At 38.0% G+C, this 23,148-nt stretch overlaps 1 long non-coding RNA gene across 1 annotated transcript in view; it reads right to left on the bottom strand.

Moving 5' to 3' along the window:
• Positions 1-746: 746 nt before the first annotated feature.
• The window catches only part of LOC137480648 (uncharacterized), a 36,030-nt gene continuing 13,628 nt past the window's right edge, over positions 747-23,148 (bottom strand). The window contains exons 2-3 of the long non-coding RNA XR_011003021.1: positions 9,482-9,650; positions 747-882 (exon numbers count right to left, since the gene is read on the bottom strand). This is a non-coding gene — a long non-coding RNA (uncharacterized lncRNA). The remainder of the gene's footprint in view (positions 883-9,481; positions 9,651-23,148) is intronic.

Genomic DNA, 23,148 nt, shown 5'->3' with positions numbered 1-23,148 from the left:
CCAGTTTTAGTCCTTGGTCAGCCAAAGATTGATGCTGGTTTTGTATAAACTATTTTGTTTTAGGCCACATAGAGCCAAGATAATCCCCCAGCCTGGACATATATGGATCTGAATAAACCAAGTCAGGCTCAGTGCCATGGCTCAATATGCTTATGCAAGGCACTTAGAAGTGATTTGCCCATAGCATGACAGGCATCTACCATCTTTCTTATCCTTTTTTTTTCTGCAGAGGGTAGAAAGAGTCCTTAGGCCCTCTCCATGTGAAGCTTTGCTCCCATGGCCCAAGATTCCACTCCATGAAAATGTTGCTACTATGTCCCTGTTGAGACTGGGTCTGGTTCTGCCTATGCTATTTGGGACACAGGCCCATCCCTATCTCTTGTCTGTACGTGTTTCCAGCCCCTGCTTTGTCATGCTGGCACTGTTGGGATCTAAGAGTACTCAGTCTCAGTTTATATTGCTAAAACAGTAGTGAGAGCCTGGCCCAGGGCAAGGAAAGAGCCTAAAGAGCTCTCCCCTGCCACCCTTTTCTGGCAAAGCTTCAGAGACCATCTCTGCTTTAGGCCCAGTCTTCCCCACATCCCAGGGTGGAGCACATGCACCAAGACAGGAATACCTCCAACCCCTTGTTTACCCCAAATGCACCCTGTGCCCCACCCAGCCAACCCCTGTAGGAGAGTCATGAAGGGACAGAAGAGGGGGAAATGTCATGGCAAACCTGCAAGCACACAGCATACCTTATCTGCTGGCGGTCAGCCTCAGTTTTATCCCCCCTTTGCACTGGATTTTTCTGGGAATGGACACTGGTTTTTGATTCCCTTGTGCACCAAGGGGATTGGAGATGCAGAACAGAGGAGGATTCTTCACCCCTCCTGCATTGTCCTGAAAGTAGGAGGAGACATGATATAAGATATCAAATATGATCTCTCAAATACAAGGTTTTTGGAAGAAATGAGGGTCGATACAAACACTACTGGTCCAGAAATGGCCAGAATGGGGTAGGACTCTGGCAGAAGTAGCAGTTGCTAAACAAGGGCAGTAAAATGACATCTGCACATACAGAAATAGATTTGGGAGTTCAGAGCCCTGTGTATTCTCTTTCTAAGATAATTCTAGTGAGAATGAAATAACGTAGAAGAAGTTTAATGCTTGGGAATCTAATCACATTGCTTTTTTATTATTATTTAAACAACACATCGACTAAAATTCACTCAATGAAAGTTAAACAAGCTCACTAACAACTTAATTTTCATTTGGTAATTCAAGGTCTTTCTGGAGATGTATGAGAAACACGAGAGAAAAGCTCTCTTCCTCCATTAATGTTTTATGTCAGAGTTATAATTTTATTACAGAACTGCCTTGTTTCAGCCTCTGAGAATAGCATCATAATATCTTAAAGATTGTTATGTAGAGCAGTTTAATTACTATCTGATGGTTAGATCAATAGTGTGAAAGCACTGAGCTCTGTTATTCATGAACAAGCCAGAAAAATTAAACCGCTCACTGGAAATTGTTCTTTAAATACTTCTGCAATATCAATGGGAATTGTTATTCTAGATTAAAATTCCAAGTAATCCTCACTATCTATTTCTTTAAGATGTCTTTCTGTTTGGTTGGTGGTTTAATTTTTTTGACCAGTGACAATAGGTGGCATTTTCAGAACTACTTTGCAAGTAAGATTCTTAAATCTTATTGATAGTACGGGCCTAAGCTTCCAACACTTCCAAAGGCTATCGCTCATTTTTTAAAGCTCAGCTGAAATCTAATTTTGTGACCACTTTTGTTGTTTGAATACAAAAGTATCTCTATTCATCTCAGTCATAGCACGCAGTCTGCTAATAGCTTAATTCATTGGGCATTTTATTTAAATTGAAATGTGCCTATTAAGTCAGTCGTTCAGAATTTTATTGCTGGAATAATTTAACTGAGGAGAAAATCATATTTTAAATTTATGATATTAAAGAAAATACAGGTTTTGAAAAAAAATATAACCAAACAAACCACAATTTGGATTTATTGCACTGAATTACAGAAGAGCTGAATTAGTTTGCTCAAAAGTAGCATCGTAACATTTTTTATAAATAGCCCAAAAAAAAGAATTAAAACTTTAAGTCTCCTAGAGGGTAGGCCAAACCATGTTGCGTATGTTTTTGACAGCATGTATGATTCTTTTGAACAGCCTCTTCCTTAGTCCCACCTTGCTGAGATTAATGAGCCTAGTTACAGGCAGAGAGAAGAAGGAAGAATGACTCCACTTGTTATTTTGTAATTGGTACTTAGGAGCAAATGAAATCTAATTCAAGTAATAATATAATGGCTTGCCAGCTTTTCTCACATCTTAATGATATACACTTATAAAATCCACTCTGATGATGACAGGGTTCATTGGGTAGTTTTTTGAATAGCTAATTTTGTCTTGTGTATTCCACAGTACAAAACACTGGTGACTAAAATTGTTCAGAAGTATCTTAGTCCTAGAATTTATGAAGGGCTTAACTGCATTGAAAAGCTTTTCAAAAATAGAATATAAATGACCACTGAATGCAAAAAAAAAAAATCAAATAAAAAACCCCAACAAAACCAAACAAAAGGGAATGTAGAAACAGAAAAGAAACCCCTCTTGAATATTTCAACCCACTGCAAATTAAAAAAGACTGAAAGTTAGTAGTCTGCCTAATGTGAAGTAACAAAGCAAAGGGGAAAAAGATTGACTAATAAACAAGTTCTAAATAAGAAATTTTTTTTCTAAACCAGAAATCAAACATTCAGAAGAAATTTCTGGGATTTACAGACATTCTTAGCACCTTTTCTTTCCATGCATTCCACAGTGATTTTACAAATTTCACATTGAGCATGCTTATGTAAGGCACATGGCCCCACTCAGGATAACAGATCCACTAAGATTGGCAAAGACTTCCAAGATCGTCAAATCCAACCTTTAACCAAACACCACCATGTCGATTAACCATAGCATGAAGAGACACATGCAGGCTATTCTTGAACACTTCCAGGGATGGTGACTCCACCACTTCCTGGGGCAGTCTGTCCCTAACCACACTTTCAGTGAAAATATTCTTCCTGAAATCCAACACAAACCTCCCCTTGAGGGAAATAGTAAAGTTAAGATGATTTCCAGAAAGCTGTAAAAGCAGACCTTAGAAACAAAAGAACAGAAAACTCAGAACTAGCTGCAGCTGCAAAGTCTGAAAGTAGAAAAAGTTACAATGGTACAGCAAGCAAGGGCATGAAACAATAGCTTGAGTTTCAGGCTTGGCTAAGATAGACCTTAAGACTAAAGAAAAATATACTTAGTAAAATTGAAGGTTTTAAGCTTAATAATGATGCATAGTGTATTGTTAAGAGATGGCATACAGCAAGCATTGTGTGAAGCAGGTGTATGTGTACTTTTATTGATTGGCTAGAATAATTGTCTGTACACTTTAGCAATACGCTATTGGCTAGAAAGTTTTTTAAATGCCCTGTACCAAAGAAATTTTTGGCTGCTGCTGGTTGTATGTGAGCTTTTGCCATCTTTCTATTTCTCAAACATGTAATGAGGCTGATGCTGCCACAAAAGCTCAAGGAACGTATCCCAGCAGTCCCATTCCACTCTTGAAAAACTCCAAACATATCCCTTTTGCACCTGGAAGCCATTTCTTCTTGTCCTGTCACTTGTTGCCTGGGAGAAGAGGCTGTATGCCATCTGGCTGCAACCTCCTCCCTTTAGGCAGTTGTGAAGAGCAATTAGGTTTTGTGCCCCCTGAGCCTCCTTTTCTCCAGGAAAAACACCTCTAGCTCCCTCAGCTTCTCCTCATATGCCTTAATCTCAAGACCCTTCACCAGCTCCATTGCCTTCCTCTGGAAGGACACCCTAGCACCCCAGCATCTTTCTTGAAGGAGCCCAAAACCAAACACAGTATTTGAGGAGTGTCCTCACCAGTGCTGAGAACAGGGCATATTCACTGCCCTGGTCCTGCTGACCACTCTATTTATGTGCTATGCACAGCTACCCCACAAGTGTTGGTGGTCCAGCATCTACAGTATCTGGGAAGGAGCATGAACACACAGGAGAGCCAGATAAGGTTCAGGCTCCAACAGCTACTGCTCCAGGAGTGGTCTCTCCTATCACCTCTGTCATTTCCTACTGAGTTTTGGGTGGTTTTCACTACATCCCTTTTGCACAAAAACACAGCAAAAAAACCCCAAACCTTCATTATGGCAACTCCAAGGATAATGAAGACACCTTGCAAGTGAAGTGAGAGGTTTTTTCTTCACTTGAACACGTTACTGGGTAGCCTGGGTCTGCCTTCTTTTGGGGCAAAGAGAGGGGTCCAGAGGTTTAACTGAAGCGGGACAGAAGCATGAGATGGGAAAGGGGAAAGAAAGGACAAAAACTGGAGACAGAGAGCTGGAAACTGTGGTGCTGAGGGGGAAATGCAAACTTCTGAAAGAGAAAGAAAATTGATAGAGATGAAGCTGGGCCAAGATACAATTGACACTCACAGCTGATACAATTCTCTAATCAAGCTGTATTTAAATTGTCACAGGGCTGTAAAGCCTCTCTTCTTTCCCTTCTGCTGCTCACTACTTCAGTTTAAAGATCTTCACTGTGAGAGAGAGGCAAAGCCTGCAGGCTTCAGAGCAGAACCAGAACCATCTACATCAATGTCCTTAAAAAGGCAGGTGGACATTCAAATTGAAAGCAGGATACTAAGCAAGGTTTTCACTGGTGCCTAAGAATGACAAATGAGAGTCTCCTGGAAAGACTTTGCTCAATAATACCCCATGATACAATTTTCATGAATGATTACACATTTTTACAAAACCGTCAGCAGTTTTAGAAGAACCCCACTGGTCTTTCATCACTGCCGATAACCCACATCATACAAACAGTATTTTCCAATGTATTCTAAAGGCACATATTATCCAGCAAGTGGTCCTGCAGAAATTGAAGTGAGCCCTTAAAGACCTTTGCCAATTTAACAAAAACTAGCATTTTTCTGGGAAATCTGTCCAAGTTAAGAGAATCATGGACTTAACAGCATAGAAAAAACCCCAAACCTTTACTTACAAAACAGTTTTAAAATGATGTAATATTTGTAGGCCTGTAAGAGTTTTTTCCAGGCCCTGGGTGATCTGTCCCCTTGATCTTTCAGGCATCCTCTCTTAAGAGGCTAGATTAAATTAGCTGCTAAAACACAAGGTTTGTGTTCCGTGTCTATTCCTGCAAATTGAATTTGCTATTTTGCTGTTAAAGCACAAGTAACTGGGTTAGTAAAACGAAGGTAGACACTACTAGAAGTTGTACCGATCACAGGAAGATCAGGATTAAAGCACCTAAGGGATGAAAACCATAACATGCTAGTATTGTGTCGGAAGGATGTAATTGAAATTGTATTGATGAAATAAATTAAAAAGAGCCTTGAAAGTTTATTTGAAGAGTATAGATACAACAGTGCTTAGGACATGAAGTAGGTAATTCCAGCTCATAATTCTGTTAATTTCAATAATTTTGTTCTACACTTTTCTGCTTACAACACAATTTTTTTTTTAACTTAAACTGTGTCTGCATGCTGCATATCATGCATGTACCACTGTTACATTAATGAAAAGTAACAGTCCATAGAGAAATAATGGCAGCCCTAGTAACTTTAACAATTACAAGGAGGCTTGATGAAGCAGTCCAACAGCCGTATCATTCACAATAGAGAGCTGTACTCCAATACCCTTCTGCCAAATCTCCTGGGAAATGACGATGCTTTACAACTCTTCAGTGGGACAATATCGGAAATATACACGTACACTACAGGGCTGCTATTGCATTCTCCTCAGATGGATGTGCAGCAGCAAAATGTGGACTTAAGAAGAAGTATTTGGATCCCCTCTCTTTAAAGAGAAAGAGAGAAAATCAATTTTTTCTGGTAGTTAACTTTGTATTGCAGGAGGTATTTTAAAGAGAGGTTAGAAATTAATGTGGAGTGCACCTGAAGGGGATTGGACTCTGAAGGTCAGCAAAGCACTGGCATCACAGTTATCCTGGAAAATAATTAGAAAACCAAGAAAGAAATTAGAGCTATGCATCAGCTTTATAAGGTTCTACTCTGGACTAGTTAATTTAGAAACATTTACCTTGTTCCTGTTTCCCTTCCTGCATCTGCTGCTGCTGCTCCTGCCACCACAATAACTTTTGCCTTGTTGAAAATAGAACGGAAAAGCACCTACTAATCCCCCCAAATCTCCACTATTTTGTTGTCAGTCTTGAATCATCAAAGTCTGATTTTGACCATACTGCTGGGAAGCCTTGGGCTAGTTCTGAATGAACATGAGCAGCCCAAATTAATTGTCTTGAAATATGTTTGTGGTTCCCATTATTGAACAGGAGAGAGGTCAAGAAGACAAAAAGGAAATGGTTACCTGAGATCTTTTTCACACTTGCTTTAGATTTTGACTCAGTTTAAGGGTCAGAATACCTCCCAGTCTTCTCCTGCCACATTCTTCTCAGAGTGAGCTACTCAAGTCTCAGATCTCAGATGTCTTTGGGACTCAGGGAAGATGAGGAGGGTAGTTCTTCTTGGACTGAAATTTCTATAGGAAGAATTTTTTTTTCCACATTTGCTGTAAGCAAATCAGTTACCAGCAAATCACCACAACCATTGACAAATATTGACATCCATTTGAGACCAAAAACATGGCAGGAGAAACATAACAAAAAACAATCAGAAATCTAGTTTATTGCTACACTTCTAGTCATAACTCAAAGCCACCTAAGGCACCAGTAAGCACAGACACACATTCCACTGTTCTCATTCTGATATTTCTCTTCCTTGGACATTCATTTGACACTTGATTAGACATTTTTAAAAAACACCATCATGTTTTTATTTTGTCAGCTTTTTGATCCTGAAACAGAACAGCATACACAGTCTCCTCAAGTGGGAGAAGCAGAGACCTGTAAGTCTGCCAATAACTATCTGGCAATTACTGAACAGGTAACACATTTAGCACTAAGGCATGAGGTTATTTTAAAAATTTTTGCTAATTGAACTAATTGAAACAGCAATCTTTGGAACTGCCTCATTCCTGAGGTGTCAATCACAATCACATATTGGGGTGCCCCATCCAGCAGATTGTGAAGAAGAGATAAGAACAGAAGTGGAACTGAAAGCTGCCTCCTGTTAAGCGAAGGAAATCATTCAGTACTCCCATTCATGGTGGTGGTCCTTGAGTTGGAAGATATGAACTCTCACAACTGCTACAGTTTCTGAATTTACCAGAAAAGGATTTATCTCTTCTTCTTCAATGATGCTGGGAAAAATGAGAAGCTAATTGCCACAATTTGTTGCAGTAGTCTCTTTCAGCACTCACAATGACAGTTTTTCTACTCCATTTTCCATTTTGCCACAGCAAATTTGGTGCTGATAGCACATGCCATAAAACACCCAGCCATTGTACATTATCTTTGCATTATTTTGTTTAAAGAACTAAAGTGTGATGCTGGCATACACAGAGATTTCAGATATAGATGTGATTTTTCTGATGTGCTTTATCATTAGATTCTTTTTTGTCTATGTGTACATGAAATGCTCCAGGCTCAGAGAAAATAGAGTAATTTAGTATTATCAAATTTATGTAGGCGTTCTACAAACCCTATGGACATTAAAGCATTAGAATAAGGAAGTACTTAAATAGGAGAGGAAAAAAATCCTTTTAAAAATATCTAATTCAATCTTATTGCCTTGTACACAGTATTAGACTCAATTTACTTCCAGTGTTCAATCTTAATAAAAATTATAAAATCTAACACTCATTTTTAGGTCAATTTGTCTGCATATTGAAAAACTGCAAGATATCTTCTATAGTATATTTTATAGCAATTACTCTAATAATTGCCAAAGAATACACACACTGAGCAGAACTGATCTAATCACCACTTTGTATGTACAGTGGGTGAGGGCATTTTCATTTTTACATACAATTTCCAACTTACTTCATGGTTTGCACAGTGCTATCTCTTGACTTGTGCGTGAGTTACGACACAAACAGAAATCCAAGCCTTTTGTCCAGTCAGGAAAGCTCCCGTCCAGTTCCAGCAACCTGGTCACTCCTCCTTTCTTTTCATTACTTGATGCTGGTAAGTTCATATGCAACATAAGACCAGAGAAACCTCAAGACAACATCTGGTGTGCTTTCTCAGCCCTGGGCAAGATCAATTCCATCTACATAATTACTGGAAAATATTGGTTGATCTTGGTTTTAAAAACCTCAAATGGCAAATGATTATGTTTCCTTTTTATAAATTAACCTGTTCTAGTACTTGATTGTTCCTACCATCAGGAAGGTGCCTCTTAATTTTAATTTTGAGCCCATAAACCTCATTGACTGTTCTTTCTTTTTTTTTAATCCTATCAACTATAAATATGAAGGGAATATACTTCATTTTTGCAGAAGCTTTTTAGTTATTTCAAGATCATCCTCCAATTTACTTTTCCCTAAAGAACTTAAATTATTTCAGTGTTTTCTGGTATGTCATATATTCAGGATTTCTAACTATTCTCAGACCTTCACTGTTTTCCCTCCAGGTTGCCCACACCTTTCTTGAAAGGAAATATCCACCAGGGGACATAAAACTCAACATGAAGCTCTGAGGCATCTCTAATGCTACCCAAAGAGAAAGGTAATCTCTTTTATCCCTGTGCAGTAAGTCCTTTCTTGCCCCTTAGATGCTTTAAATTAGCATACTTTTTCTCAACTACATAGTAGAGAAAATACTGGAATAAGAAAATCTTAATTTGAATTATTATGGAGGGAAGTTTTAAGCATTCTTATGCTGCAACACAGACACACAAGACAAGTTACAAGATGCAGCCAGTGTTGCAGATGTAAATTGCAGATGAGAGCAAAACACAGACTGAGTGCATCACAGTGCACAGTAGATCTGACATGTTAGATGGAATATTTCCTATGAAAAAGTGATGCAGTGCAGCAGAAAGCAACAAAGAGCATTCTAAAACAATGAGACGGCCAAACACAGCTTCAAAATCTCAGCTTGACTGTAGGGAAGACAGCTGCAATTCAAGGTCTGTCAAGCTGTGACTTTCTATTCTACTCCTTTGGCTGATGGAAGAGACAATGCTCTTTTTATAGCAGTCAGTTCCTGCTGCAAGACCCAAACCAAGCCAGAAAGAAAATATCAGTGCCATAGAGAGGGTAAGATTCTCACCAATTCACAAGAATTAAAGTTTGTTTGTTCAGGTATCCTCTTAATATTGCGAAAAAGAACCCTCAGTCAAGGAAGCATCACACAACAAATTCCAGGCTTTGTGACAAAGTTAAAAAAAAAAAAAATTAGAAGCTGAGTGCTGTGAAAACATCTCCACTTTTCCTAGTGCATACCAATGATAACAGTTTATTTCTACCCTTAGAATAATTAATATAATGTTCCGTTAATAACAAGTAGGAAAATTCTTCTGTGTGTAACTACTTCATTGTCACAAATCTTAGCTAAGTCTTTCAATTTCTTCAAGGAGAAAGTAAACATCAGGTTTTCTGGAAGTTGGGTTGGAGAAAACTATTCTGAAAAAGTTGTCTTTTTCATCTTGTGGTTGGTAGGTAACCATTGTCAGTCCATCTTCTGGCATCTGTTGTTTGATCTTGGGAGTAATCTGCATACAAGATGAGAAAGAGTGTGGTTAAGAGTCCTTCTGAACAAACAAAAAAGAAAAGAAAATGGAAAAGACCAAAGCTACTTTTTCCTCTCTTCTCTATACCTGGCTTTGAAATATAAGCTAGCATGCTGTTCAACCCAGATCAAAGCATTTCACAGGGATGTCTCCAACTGAAGAATGAATTTGTCAGAAGAGAAAGAACAATGCATCATTTTTATTGCATATCTTCCAGAGTCCTATGGCCTTTACTGAAGCCGGAAAGAATTCTGATTGAAGCAACAAGGGTAGGAAGGGAGTGAGTTCAAAACAAGGAGAGTAAGCCCCTGGATTTAAAATCATTTGATAAAGAATTAATACGAGTGTTTAATTCTGGGGATTATCTGATGAGTATCTGATGTGAGTAATGCTTTCAGTAGTCATACTTTATTTTATACTTTATTACAGCTCTTCTATTAATTAGATTACTGTTTATTTCCATATCAGACAGGTCCAAACTCCAAGAAGTTTTCATTATGGCTAAACAAACAAGGGAGACACTACAGACACCAGGTTGCTATCCTACCCAACTGCAGTAAGAAATCACCTACTCCACTACAGTCCTTCTTTCCCTACTTTTCTGCCTGCCTACTTTTCAGCAGCTTCCTGCTGACACCATGGATGGAGAAGCTATGTACTTCCACTCTCCTCCTGACTCCACCAAATCCCCAGAGAAAGCGATCATAATTTCCCTTTAGACCATCACTTGCAGCCCATCACAGGGGGCAAAACCTCATTCAAACTCATTTATGACCACTCTAGGAATAAGGATTGTGATAGAGACTTAGCAAGGCTGGGTCATTCAGTCTTTAACATAGGACTAAGTTCAGAGAGGAATGCATTGTATTAATGTATCACAATTTCATTGATGATGGCATAACATAAATTCAGAATTGAGTTACTCCTGTGGTAATAATTCAAACCTCTCCATGATCACAAACACTTCAAACAATATTTTATTATTTTCATTGGATTGTACATATCTGAGGTTTTGCTTTATTTCTCTTTAGCTTAATTGTGAACCTAGCAGTGCTGGGTTAAGAGTTGGACTTGATGATCCTAGAGGCCCTTTCCAAACAAAATAATTCTAATAATTCTATGATTAGTCCAGTTCTACTTCTGACACTGTTCTTTGTACATTAGTTGAATGTTGATATTTGAATCCTGGTTACACTCAGCCAAACAAAAGAGATCAGACTATTGAGAACTATTTCTCAGTGCCTTAATATTCCCCAGATTCACTGGATAATGTTGAAAAATTACCTGAAGTAATTTATCCCATTCTGGTCCCCTCCGTGAGATATTCCAGCAGCACACATGGGCGAGTTCAGTCTTCAAAACCAATATAAGTTTATTTCTCTGCTTAAGAAAACTCAAATCACAAGAGAAACCTCTCCTATTCTTAGTTCTGAGAACTTGACATATATTTAGCAGTTCCCACATGACTTGTACTCCAAGTCAGTCACATTTTTCAGGTATTCTACCCTTTATCTAGAGAACTATTTTCCTCACCAAGGCTGATAGTTACTGCATGTCAATGCTACTTGTTGCTCTCTTCATTGGATTTTCTTTCTATAGAAATGCACATGTATTAAGAACTTTTCCCTGTAAAATGTTGAGTAGTCTGGTTTCTTATTCTCACTTCTATGCCTGGGAAGATCACAGAGCTGCATCCAGCTCTGGGATCCTCAGCACAGGAAGGATATCAGCCTGTTGGAGTGAGTCTACAGGAGGCACAAGATGATTTGAATGATGAAGTTCATCTCCTATGAGGAAAACCTGAGAGAATTTGGTTTGTTCAGTCTGGAAAAGAAAAGGCTTCTGAGTGTCCTAATTGCAGCCTTTCACTACTTGAAGGGAGCTTACAACAAAAGACAGAGGCTTTTACGAGAGCAGGTAGTGACAGGACAAGGAGTGATGGCTTTAAACTGAGAGTAGGTTTAGATGAGATATTAGGAGGAAATTCATTACTGTGGGAGTGGGGAGACACTGAAACAGGTTGCCCAGAGGAGCTGTAGATGCTTCATCCCTGAAGGTGTTCAAGGCCAGGTTAAATGGAGCTCTGAGAAAGTTTGTTGAGTGAGAGGGGTCCCCAGCCATGGCAGAGGATTTGGAACTAGATGATCTTTACAGTCCCTTAAAACCCAAATATTCTATGATTCTATGATTATATTTCCTGCTGCAATCCAATTTAAAGTTTACTTTTATCTTTATTTTCAAACATTTAACAGTCTGAAACAAGGAAAGGAGCATGTAAGATTTCTGGAATAAACCTTTATTTTCAGAGTTTTTCGTAACTTTTCTTTCAATATCAACAGAAGGACAAAGACAGCAACATATTGGCCACACTGAATTTTCTTGTCCTGTATGACAAAAGCTATATGATTCCATTTATTTGGCTGGAACAGAGAGCCTGTGGGCAGCTAGTTATGCCATTGCAGAAGATCCCAGTGAAATGATATGAAACTTTGTAATGATATATGTGCAAATTATTCAGGAAAATCCAGGTTTTTCTTTCTAACTAGAGTTTAAAGGCAAATAACAGGACTAAAAATCTCTCCTTGCTCAGAGCCACACCTCCATTAACTGAAGAGAAATAAAACTTAATGAAGTAGTAAGAGGATCTTCCCAGCTTAAACCCATAAAAATTAATAGCCTGTCAAACACATGAGGAAGCACCATGTTATGGTAAAAGTAATCGTTCTCCCAACTGTGCTTTTTAGGCATTTAATTTTATGTCCAAGACAATGTTTGCTGTTGCTCCTGTGGCTTAGAAGGAAAGCACAGATGTTGATAAACAAACCTCACCATCAAATAACCAACACCATTAACTTTTCATAATAGTATCGCATAGTTGAGTGTCTTTGCTGTAAAATATCAAGGTTAAAGCCTACAAAGCCCTACAGATAATTAATGCACCCAGTGAAACATTAACCTGTGTATTGTCTACATGAGAAACTTAGTGGGCACTTAGCTAGGCTATAAAATAATGCTACATCCCCTAAGTCAGCTCCAAGCATTTCCATGAGAGGTCGGTTGCTGCATTTTGAAAGCTATCCCATGCTGAGTATTCAAAGAAATATTTGCATAAGGAAATAGAAGCAACCAACTTTCTATAAATTTATACCTTTCCTTGCTGAATGCTGGTTTCTCTTGCAAATAAAACTCCCAGACACATTGAACACATATAATGTATTAAGGCAAATATCAGTACAAATGATTAACTTTTGCTATTCTATATTCTGTTTGCCAGTCATTACTTTGACAAGCAAGCTTTGCTCTTGAAAGAGTGTCAGCTTCCACAGGAATTTTAATGAAAAGGCAAGAGAAGTGAGTAGTGTGCTCTTCCGATTCATACAAAGAGGCAATAGCAACTGATCTTGAGATCCGATAGACCACCTCTCAAATATTTTGACCCAGTGTACTTCCAAATATTTTTAACAGCTTAGGAAATGAAGTCTGTGTTTATTGGAAAACTCAGAAATCAAATACTGTACCATGAAGACCTGATAATAATTCTGTGCTTCAATTTTAAGTCTTTATAATGCATAAATAAGGATAAACTTGTTTTACAGAGCCTTGCAAGATCCTGGAGCCGACCCCTGGATATCAGTCAACTTCCCCCAAAAAGGAGTAATCCATGGAAGAAATCTATACTATGCCCCTCACCACTGAACTGCTTTTATGTTCAACAGGCAATATTTCATTAAAATGATTTCCTAATATGAGGAATAGAAGTCTATTTATAACATCTATCTAGAAGTTCTCAGGTGAGGTTAATGTACTAGAGCTGCTATGAACTAGATTTGAAAAATTCAAACTCTTTAGTAAACTCAATACTAAAATTGGTTAAAAATAAAAGCCATGATTATTCACACCACTTCACAACCACAGCAATGCCCCCAAAACAAAATTGGCAATTTCCCCCCTACATCCACATACTTGCACCAGAGCTAAGAATTTTGTTCAGGATGCATAATCAACCTTACTCTGTTAAAAGCCAACTATCGTCACTCAGGAGGATAAATGGAATGACAACTTTGAAGACATACAGTAATTCAGGAGCTCAAAAGTTGCAGAGGTAGCGTGTTTAATTTTTGGAATTATCTTAGCTAACACAGGAAAAACCAATTGGATGTGTTAGATTACTGCATGAGTACATGCAGAACTTATGTCTATAATTTATAATAAAAAGCATTCCTCTTTACTCTCCCATCTCTTCCTATTCTGTTTCAGGGTGAATTAGAAAAGAAAGAAAATAAAAGAAACCAAAAACCATCACTGGCCAAATTACAATGGCACTTTATCTACATAACTGCTTCTATTTGTGTGTGAAATAACCTTATTTACAAATAACCCAAGTATTGGTGTCAATCAGAAAACTTCCATTACTTTTGATAAGAAGGTATCCAAAGACACCAAAAGGTATTAAGTGCTTTTTCAAATCTAGATACCATCCTTGTTGTAATGGTAGTGATACTGAAGAACATTTTCTGTGCTGTCTTGGCTCTTCCTCCAAACTCATAGTTTCAGCAATGTGAAAAGCAATTGAACAATAACAAAAAAACCCATTTCAGATAAATCTGAAATGTTTATATATTGAGTACCATAATAATTTAAAGTAACTTTTAAAAATAGTTAATCTGTAAGCCAACACAGATTCAACATGTTTTATTTAAAAAATGTATCAAGGTGAAACGTTTCAAATTTTCCTCTATTTGGAGAAAACTGGCCAGAATTTGACAAAAATTAGTAGTCAGTTCTCATTCTCTTCAAAAATAGAGTTTTCAGTTATTTTATAACTTGCAGGGAGGGGGAGTATATCCTGCTTTGTCATTTACAATCAGTATCAATGACAACTTCATGTGAGTTAATGCTGCTAGATTTCAGATAGCATTGTCGGACTCAACTCCACATTAACATTAAAAATGAGAGTGAAAACAACATGTCACTTTTCAGTATTTCAGCTTCCAAATCAGATGGAATAATTTCCTCACTGTCAAATATCAAGAGCCCAAAGAACCAAGGAGAATAATGTAATTTATTTTTCTGATTAGCCTTGAAATATACATGAAATCTGATATCACGTTCTACTTGTAAGACTGTTGATAATACTATTTTTTCTTTATTATTTATCATGCTACAAAGTTTGTATCCTATGAAAATTTTACCAGCTATGGTAAAATTCATGTCATCACCATGATCAAAAATCATTTTTGTTGAGAAAAATAAAACCCAACACTAGAGGAAGAGCCAGCTCCTAAGTTAATCTTCCTCCCCACCTTTTCATCCAAGAACTACTGAAACCTGTAGTCTGGGAATGTGCCAAGCTTCTGACTTGCTTGCCATGCTTGACAGTATAGATACAGAGACTCAACAGATTCAACCATTGAGGCAGCAGGGAGCAAAAGCACCATCTCCTAAAGGCAAAAATGCAATGAGATGGTGGAATATATCCACGAGAGTCCAATATGTCTTACTCTACTTTTTCCTCAAGCACAGCAGCCACTCTTTGCTTTAGCTGAACATGGCAAGACCTGAATAAAGACCTACAAAAAGCGACTTGTAAAATTGAACCCTTTTTTTATGAAGAGTGAATGTTGTTCAAGACAGTCAGAGTTCATTTTCTAAAATGGAATTCCTGCTAGGAAACAGAAACAAAGAGCTAATTAGCACAATCAAATATTCCCGATAGATGTGGTATATCTTAACTTTTATTGCACTTCACTGTAATTACATTATCTGCCCTGATTCCAAGAACTGCTGCTGTTTTCTTCAGTGAATTACTGTGAAAGAACAGTGAGACTGAAGGAGCTTTAAGCATGTTCATACATACATGAAATATAAATGATGTGGGTATATATATATATACACACATATGGTGTGTGCTCCTTGTCATTCTTTTCATACTAAAGAAATACACTGTGCATGACTTAGAGATGTTGAAATTAAGACATTGAAGAGGAGCCCCCCTTAAAGATCACCAGTGTTCTGCTGGATTTTGTCATCATCAGGAGCAGCAACACATCATTCAGAAAAAGCTGTTCAGTCTTCTGCAGCGCGCAAATATATATATATAAAAAATTTACTCATAGATTATTAACATAAGCATGGTATTCAGCAGTTTACTAAAAATTTCAGAATTTCAAGCAAATCTGCAATGTTCCTTTTAGATTATGATGGCATTATTATAATTAAATTACCATGTAGCCATTTAAAATATAGTAGTAACTTGATGTTTGTATTATGAATATTCAGTAAGTATTCATGATACAACTTCATAAGTGGTCAGTTACAGTGCAGACAGTCCTAAAGCCATAGGTGAAAGCACTGAGATGTATAACAACTTAGAATTTATCAAATCAGACATTAAGGGATTTGCATAAAGGAATAAATATAGGAATAAATTTTTCTGAAGTATTCTCCATTGCATTTGTTTGAGTAGTAGTATCCTTGACTTTAAAGTGGAAAACTAAAACCATGAAAAGTTTTGCTAACTTTTATCATGCGCCTTCACAGTGACAAAACAAAAGGCAGGCAAGTAGGGAGTATTGCCCTTGAAACGACATCCCCAAAACACAGCTGAGGCAGCAGCATCAGGGTGATCCCATCCTACATTTACAAGGACATATTTTTCCTCTCCAAACACCTGCAGGGAAGCAGCCACTCACCAGAGGGCTGTCATGGTCCATTTGAATATCTTGGATTTACAGGACTGCATACTCTGATTTAAACTTTATTTCCTGAGCTCATTAAAAAATACAACAAGCAATCATGACAAACAGGAGCTCACTCTGCTTTTGCCAGACTAACCTATCACATGAATTCGGTTCTTTACCTTGTAGGTCACAAGGTTTCATGACTTATAACACTTAATTCATTTTGTGCACCTATGAGGATAAAAAACATTACCTAGCCCATGGTGAGTATGCTCATCCTTCCTCCTACTCTACAATGTGGGTGTACCTTGTGTCACAACTGGAACTACAAAGGCCTCAGCAGTCGTGATGCTGTAGGAGTCACTTAAAATTTTTTTTGGGAAAGCTGATAGTTTTGATATTCCAGCTTGGAAGTTTGATCTCTACCATTTCCAGAGGACAGCAGATTCTGACAAAACTGCCAGGCATAGATGATGGACATCAATTTGTGGAAGATAATGGCTGCATAATGACCCTTTAGCTCTTTCTGGCCACCTAATGGCACTGCTCCTCATACATCATGCCTTAGCTTGAGCTACGTCAGCCAAAATCTAGGTAGGTGTTGAATAACAGTCACAAGTGTGCAGCCACGGCACAGGTGGCACCAGGGTGTTCTGACAGTCCTGGAGACAAGGCTGGGAGCAGGGTGGGGGAAGGAGGAAAAAGGAGCACAACTTGGCTGTCCAGCTGACTGTGAGTCACCCCAGCAGGCAGATTCTCACGCATGGGAAAACAATACTCAGTTTTGCCAATGCTGTCGAGACCCTAGTGTCAGCTTTTAACCACCCAGAGTGTGTTCCTTGCTTTCTTCCTCAAATTCCTGCACTCCCCAATGTCTAGTGAAGGTCAGGGCCAAAGAGCTCTGTGTCAAGCCCACTCAACTTGGCACACAAGCCACCCAATCTCCTTGGCTTGGGATCAAACCTCAGAAAGCTTTCAGTGCACTTCAGAGCTCTTTTAAAGTCTGTTGCAGCACTAAGACATGACAAGCAGGCAGTGGCTCGGCCAGAGGGGCTGCAGGGTAGAGCAATGTCACCCAGCTGCCCTCTGCATGCATCACTGGCACTTTGTGCCACAGAACTATGAGTAGGAGCAGCCTGGTCACACAGTCTCCCATCTTTGTGAAATAGAGAGAGCTGCACCCCCTCTTTGTCTCCATAACAAAGGACTGAGAATTCTCTTGCTAAAAATTGCAACAAAGGCTATTTTTTTAATTAAAAAGGACAAATAATAAATACTCAGCAACTTAGTGTTACCACAGAGTTCATGACCATCTCACTTTTTTGACAGTTGTTTATTATGTATAGGAAAAAAAGTCCCCCAAAAAGAACATTCCTATGCTTAATTCTGATGTTCATATCCCATACTGAGTTCTTCCAGCTGAAGATGAGTTTACTTTTGAAATGTCTAACTCTACACTGTAAAAAAATCAAATTCAATATTAGCAGTCTTGTTTTTAAATTGAAATGTAATGCTTAATTTAAACAAGAAACTATTTGATATTCTTTGTAAGAATTTTCCTTCTTTGTAAGGAAAATACATACTTGATTTTGGCTGTTGATTGACTATTTTCTCAATTCTTTTAAACTGTCAAAATTACAATGACTAGTTAAAAAAAAAGAGAAAGAAAAAATAGGATATCAACATGTGGTTTTGAAGCTAATTTGCTGATACAGGTCAGCGGGATATAACAGCTTCTTCTCTGCAGTAGGAAGCAGGAAAAGATGCTCAATTCAGGGGTCTGCCTTCAGGTAACAGCGATTTCTAGGCAATTTGCTTATGCACACCTCCACACAATTCAAGGTTCACCTCAGGTTCAAACTCCCGGAGGATGCGGATGCTTACAGTCAACATCACAAACCTTGTGACTCAGAAGCCCATAGCACCACAGGCTCAAATCTAGGACCAAAGGTTCCTAAATCACAAAGAGTACTTTCACACACTATGAAACATTTGGAATTTTCAGAAGTCCCAGTCTGTGTCCTCTGGCATGGGCATTACAACACTATTCATGCAGTTATACTTTTTAGGCCCATTTGACTCTTTTCCTTGACCTGTCAAGTCCTGGGTTTCATAGAACACAAAAGCATTGAGGAGGAGGAATTAGTTGACCAGAGGTTATCACTGAAGTATATTTTTTTTAAAGTTGTGGTTTTGGTTTTTTTTTGGGTATTTTGTTTTAGTTTCATTTGGTTTTAAATGGAGGCTGACTTCTGTCATCTAATTGAAAAAGAAAACACTCTAGTGCCTCCAAATGTGGAGGTGCTTCTCTCTGGATTTTTTTTTTTTTGTTTGAGAAAATATTCTTACTGCATTTAGTATTTTTCAGTTGTAAAAATTTACATGTTGAAATTATAAATAATATTTTTAAATATAAACCCAAAGTTATCTACTTCCAAAATTTTTCCACTGATGTTTGCTTCTAGATTAAAGTGAAAGTAAAAGTTTTATCTACCTTGTGGTAAGCTCTTTTTGCCTTTCAAAAACTCATCCTCCTCTAGAGCCTGATCTAAGTAGGAAACCTCTTCTAAACTAGTGAGGCTACAAGACTTTATAGACAGACATAACCAATAGACATTGTTACTACCGTACTCTTCTTAGGTGGAGAAAATCTTACCATCTGCTAAAACTTCCCTGCATCCTATCATTTAGTGTATTTTCTTCATAAGAAACTGATTCATGATAGTGAACATAGGAGCTATTTCCTATGTGAAGTCAGATATATATTTTTGTTTACCCTAAAATTAACAGTTTATTTTAAGAGTACTTCACAATGCATGAGAAATATCATTGAACAGAGGGTTTGGTTTAGCAAGACCATAGCTCACTAATATTTGCCTTTCTGCAGAGGAGAAAGTTGCTGCATTTTTGATACACAGACAATTAAGAGGTCACTGGATACTCTGTAATTGTACCTACTGATTGTATAGACTGTAGTTCAAATCCAGATTTTTGCTACAAAACTAACTGCATTTATGTGTGAGCTGTGAGTTATAGCTCATTGAACTGAAATATTCTAGCATTTCACAGTCATGACTGCAGGTATTTTTGTTGAAAATGGTGGTGTGTGCAGCAGAGTCTTTGCACCATCGCCATCATTTGAGACTTTCTCTGTGAGACGACAATAAACTCAAATCATTGAAGGCTGATCTAAGGTGAAATTACAATTCTCTCAATGTATGCTCTGTGGAGCAGGAAGATTTGAGAGTTAGCTGACACATGTTGTAGAGGAAGTTAAAAATTTAACCAAAATTGACCTGTAAGACAGTTGGGAAACCAATACTACCAAGTAAGGCACATTTATTATGCAGACATACCAGTGGGTAATACCAGCCCACTTGACCATCCAACTCCAAACAAGCCTGAAGACAGCTGAAAATTCCAGCCAGAAACAAACATTTACAGGAGGAAAAGACTTGCAGATTGTTTACTGTCACCTGTAATGCAGAGGACAACACACTGGGTTTGGCAAAAGTATGTAACCTGCAAAGTGTGTAGCATGCAAAAATACTACATTATTTAATTAGTTGCAACTGAAATCAGTTTTCTTTATTTATATTGCTCTATTAGATTACAAAGCCATACAGACTTTTATGTGAAAACAGATTTCTAAGGGGTGATTATAAAGCATAGTTAGATGCTGTTGCCTAGTACTAGAGCCCAAGGGAATGTTTTCTCTCTTTCCTTTTACTGTACTTTCCTGTAAACTTGCTGCCCTATTGAGTAGGTGGCTACAACTAAGCTGATAAAAAGCACGTATTCAATTCAGACTTACTAGACATGACATTGAAGCATTGCTATTTTCTAGTTAAATCAAAGTCTGTAACACTAGAGTTCTATACATTTAGCTTAGAACATCAGAGTAACTATAATCTAACTAGCTCAGATTAATATATCACACTAACATATGAAGTAAAAACCAGACCAGGGTAACCTCAGCCATTAAATAACAAGTAGCATAAGGAGAAAATAACAAGTAAGAAGCTGAGTTTTAAATCAGGGAAGGAAAACCACAAAAATTCAGGCAGGTGGATTTTTGACCTTCTGCATGTAATTTTTTTTCCATATGGCCAAGTCTGCCTGGAGCACAAAAATTTAGGCCAATAGGCAGTAAGTTGTGTTTGCATGCCAGATTTTCATAATGATTAAATTATTTGTAAACAATGGCTTTGCTATCACCAGTGAAGCTGAATGAATGCTTAACTTGATTGCGAACATCAGGAATGAAAATTAGTGGTTTATATCATAACATTTCATAATACCAGTCCCTTTTTATCCCTGAAAATTATACTATAGCTGGTAATGAGGTGAATGAGACCTTTTCAGTCCTCTGCAAATACAGTTCCATTTGCAAGCACAAGCAGTAGCTCTCAGCTAAGGCTCTCAGCCAGGCTGGCTGCCCTGTGCTGGCAGAGCTGAGCTCTGGCCTGTACAGAATGTTTGTCGTACCCCATGCGGAGCAGGGGAGAACTGGGAATAGAGTCAGGAAAAGAATTCTTGACACAGATACTGTCCACCACTGTTGAAAAATGAAATTTATCACCATACCTTGGGTTTAGCTGCCCTAATAGGCTAAGATACAGGAGGAATTGTTATAACTTCACTTACTACAAAAGACAGGTATTTACAGCAAATCCATGTTTGCATTCACTGTAGCTGTGAACCATTCTCCAGGTAGACCAATGGTGTCGAGGCCACTAAAAATTGTTTAAAGTAGTGAGGATGTAATAAGATGATAAAAAAATGAAACAGATTTTGTAATAGTTTTCTCAGCATAAGCTCTACTATCTTTTGTAAAGTAAGTAGTTAAAAGAAAATCAATATGGAATACAAGACATTTCGCACTAATGTTGGAAAAGAGACATTCCTCAGCAAAAGATATGATAGAAGTTGTAAAGCATTAGGCACTACTAAAAAAGATAATCAACTAAATTTAATATCTACATTAGGATGACACATACATGTTTGCTGAAATTATTTTGGCAGGCGTTCAAAAGCATCCTTATTTTTTAGGGCTAGATCTTCATATGGCCTTGATTTTCTGAACAAATTCAAACAGTTTTACTTCATTCTGTTGCTTCCTGGACTGTGCTGAGTAAAGGACTGTGTTCTGCTTAATGCCTTCCTAAATACAGGAAAGAAGTTAGCTGAAAATAGACGGGGGGCAAGGACATGGGAAGTCAGTCAAGCATGTAATAAGCAATGCCATAATTAAAAGAGGGTGAAAATGGAAAAATGCAAAACCCAAGCCAGACCTGCAAAAGCATTACTGTTTCAGGTAACGTTAACATTAACAACATGGAGTAAAGGTGGCATTTTTCTCCTGCATTTATAGGTACATATCAAACTTCAATATCTAAGTAAGGAAGAAATACTTCTTGTATCAAATCTGGGAGCATACTTTTTTTTTTCACTGACCATGCAGAGATGTCTAAATGAGACAGGACAAATTACTCTTCTGATCTATTAACTGATCTCAGAGTAATACATCTCTTTTCAAAAGTCTCCTGTAATAACAAAACCTTTTCACAGCATCATCAAAATCACTGGAAATGGAAAATTACTACAAAATGTATGCTACACATTTGATAAACCTCAGCTTTTCATACAAATCTAACCCAACCCATGAATCAATATTTCAAGCATCCACAAAACAATGTGACAAATGAGGCATGTATGGTTTTGCTGCTTTACCTGTTTTAACTCCATATTTTAAGGCAACCCTATATTCAGCAAGTAGCTGTCCCAGGGTCTGTGGCTGGTCAGACAGCTCCAGGCTGAGCCTTTTCAAGCTTTCCATAACCTTTTGAGGGTGTTAAACTCCAAGAATTTATTTTCTCCATCAGAAATCCTTGTAATGTAATGCAAGGGAATCTCTGCCATCTCAAGAAAATCTGTTCTGGGAAGGCTTCAGCACTTTTAGTAGGTAAAAAGCCTCTGCAAAAATAAGAACATGCAAATCAGTGTTAAGCTTTAACAGCTCAGCCAGACTAGTCAGAGACTGTTTTGGTGGCTATGAATATCCTGTTAAGTTTCTCCCCATATATCCATTTCACAGGCCATCAAACAGCAATGGGGATGTAACAAAACAATGCAGAAAGGCAAAAACATAGTTAGGAAAATAGGGCCATGGATGCATTTGCAACATTTTTAGTTATGCTGTACTTCTTATTTTCACAGCTGAAGTGCCACAGAGTACACTCCTGACTTGTGGGAGACTTGTCTTTTGCTTAGTGACCGTCTGCCCACAGGGAAGTTGAGGACGGGTGAGAAATGAAGCAGTAGCATGCTTTGCAGTCATTCCCAGGACACAGTGGTTTACTGCTTTTTATTTCCACCTTCCAGCAGCAAAGATAAAGCATGCCTTTCAGCAAGAAAGGGAGATTTTATCCATAAATTTCCCATTGCTCCAGAGGTGTCTGCCAGAATGACCACTGTACTTTCACAGAAAAAAGTGGAGAGCACAGAAGGTGAATATTTCTCTTTCCTCAAGGAGGTCCTGAAAACATGTTCCTTCATATTTACAGCGGGAGAGACAGGCATAGGTGGAGGATGGGAAAAGACTTCCATGACCTGGCTAGTCTCCCTCAATGTTCTGCACAACCGTTTTGGGAATCCACGTCATCAGCAAATTTCAACTTCTCTGACTGAGGCAACAACCTCAACAAGTACTCTTCTCTCAGGCTTGCCCTGATAAGAATAAAGAAAATTTTATTTCTAGGTAAGTTTTGAAGGGGAGGAAGATATAA

Source organism: Anomalospiza imberbis, chromosome 1, assembly GCF_031753505.1.
Source record: "Anomalospiza imberbis isolate Cuckoo-Finch-1a 21T00152 chromosome 1, ASM3175350v1, whole genome shotgun sequence".
NCBI lineage: Eukaryota > Metazoa > Chordata > Aves > Passeriformes > Viduidae > Anomalospiza > Anomalospiza imberbis.
Note: the sequence above shows the minus strand (reverse complement) of the source record. Positions and strands in the feature narration are given on the sequence as shown.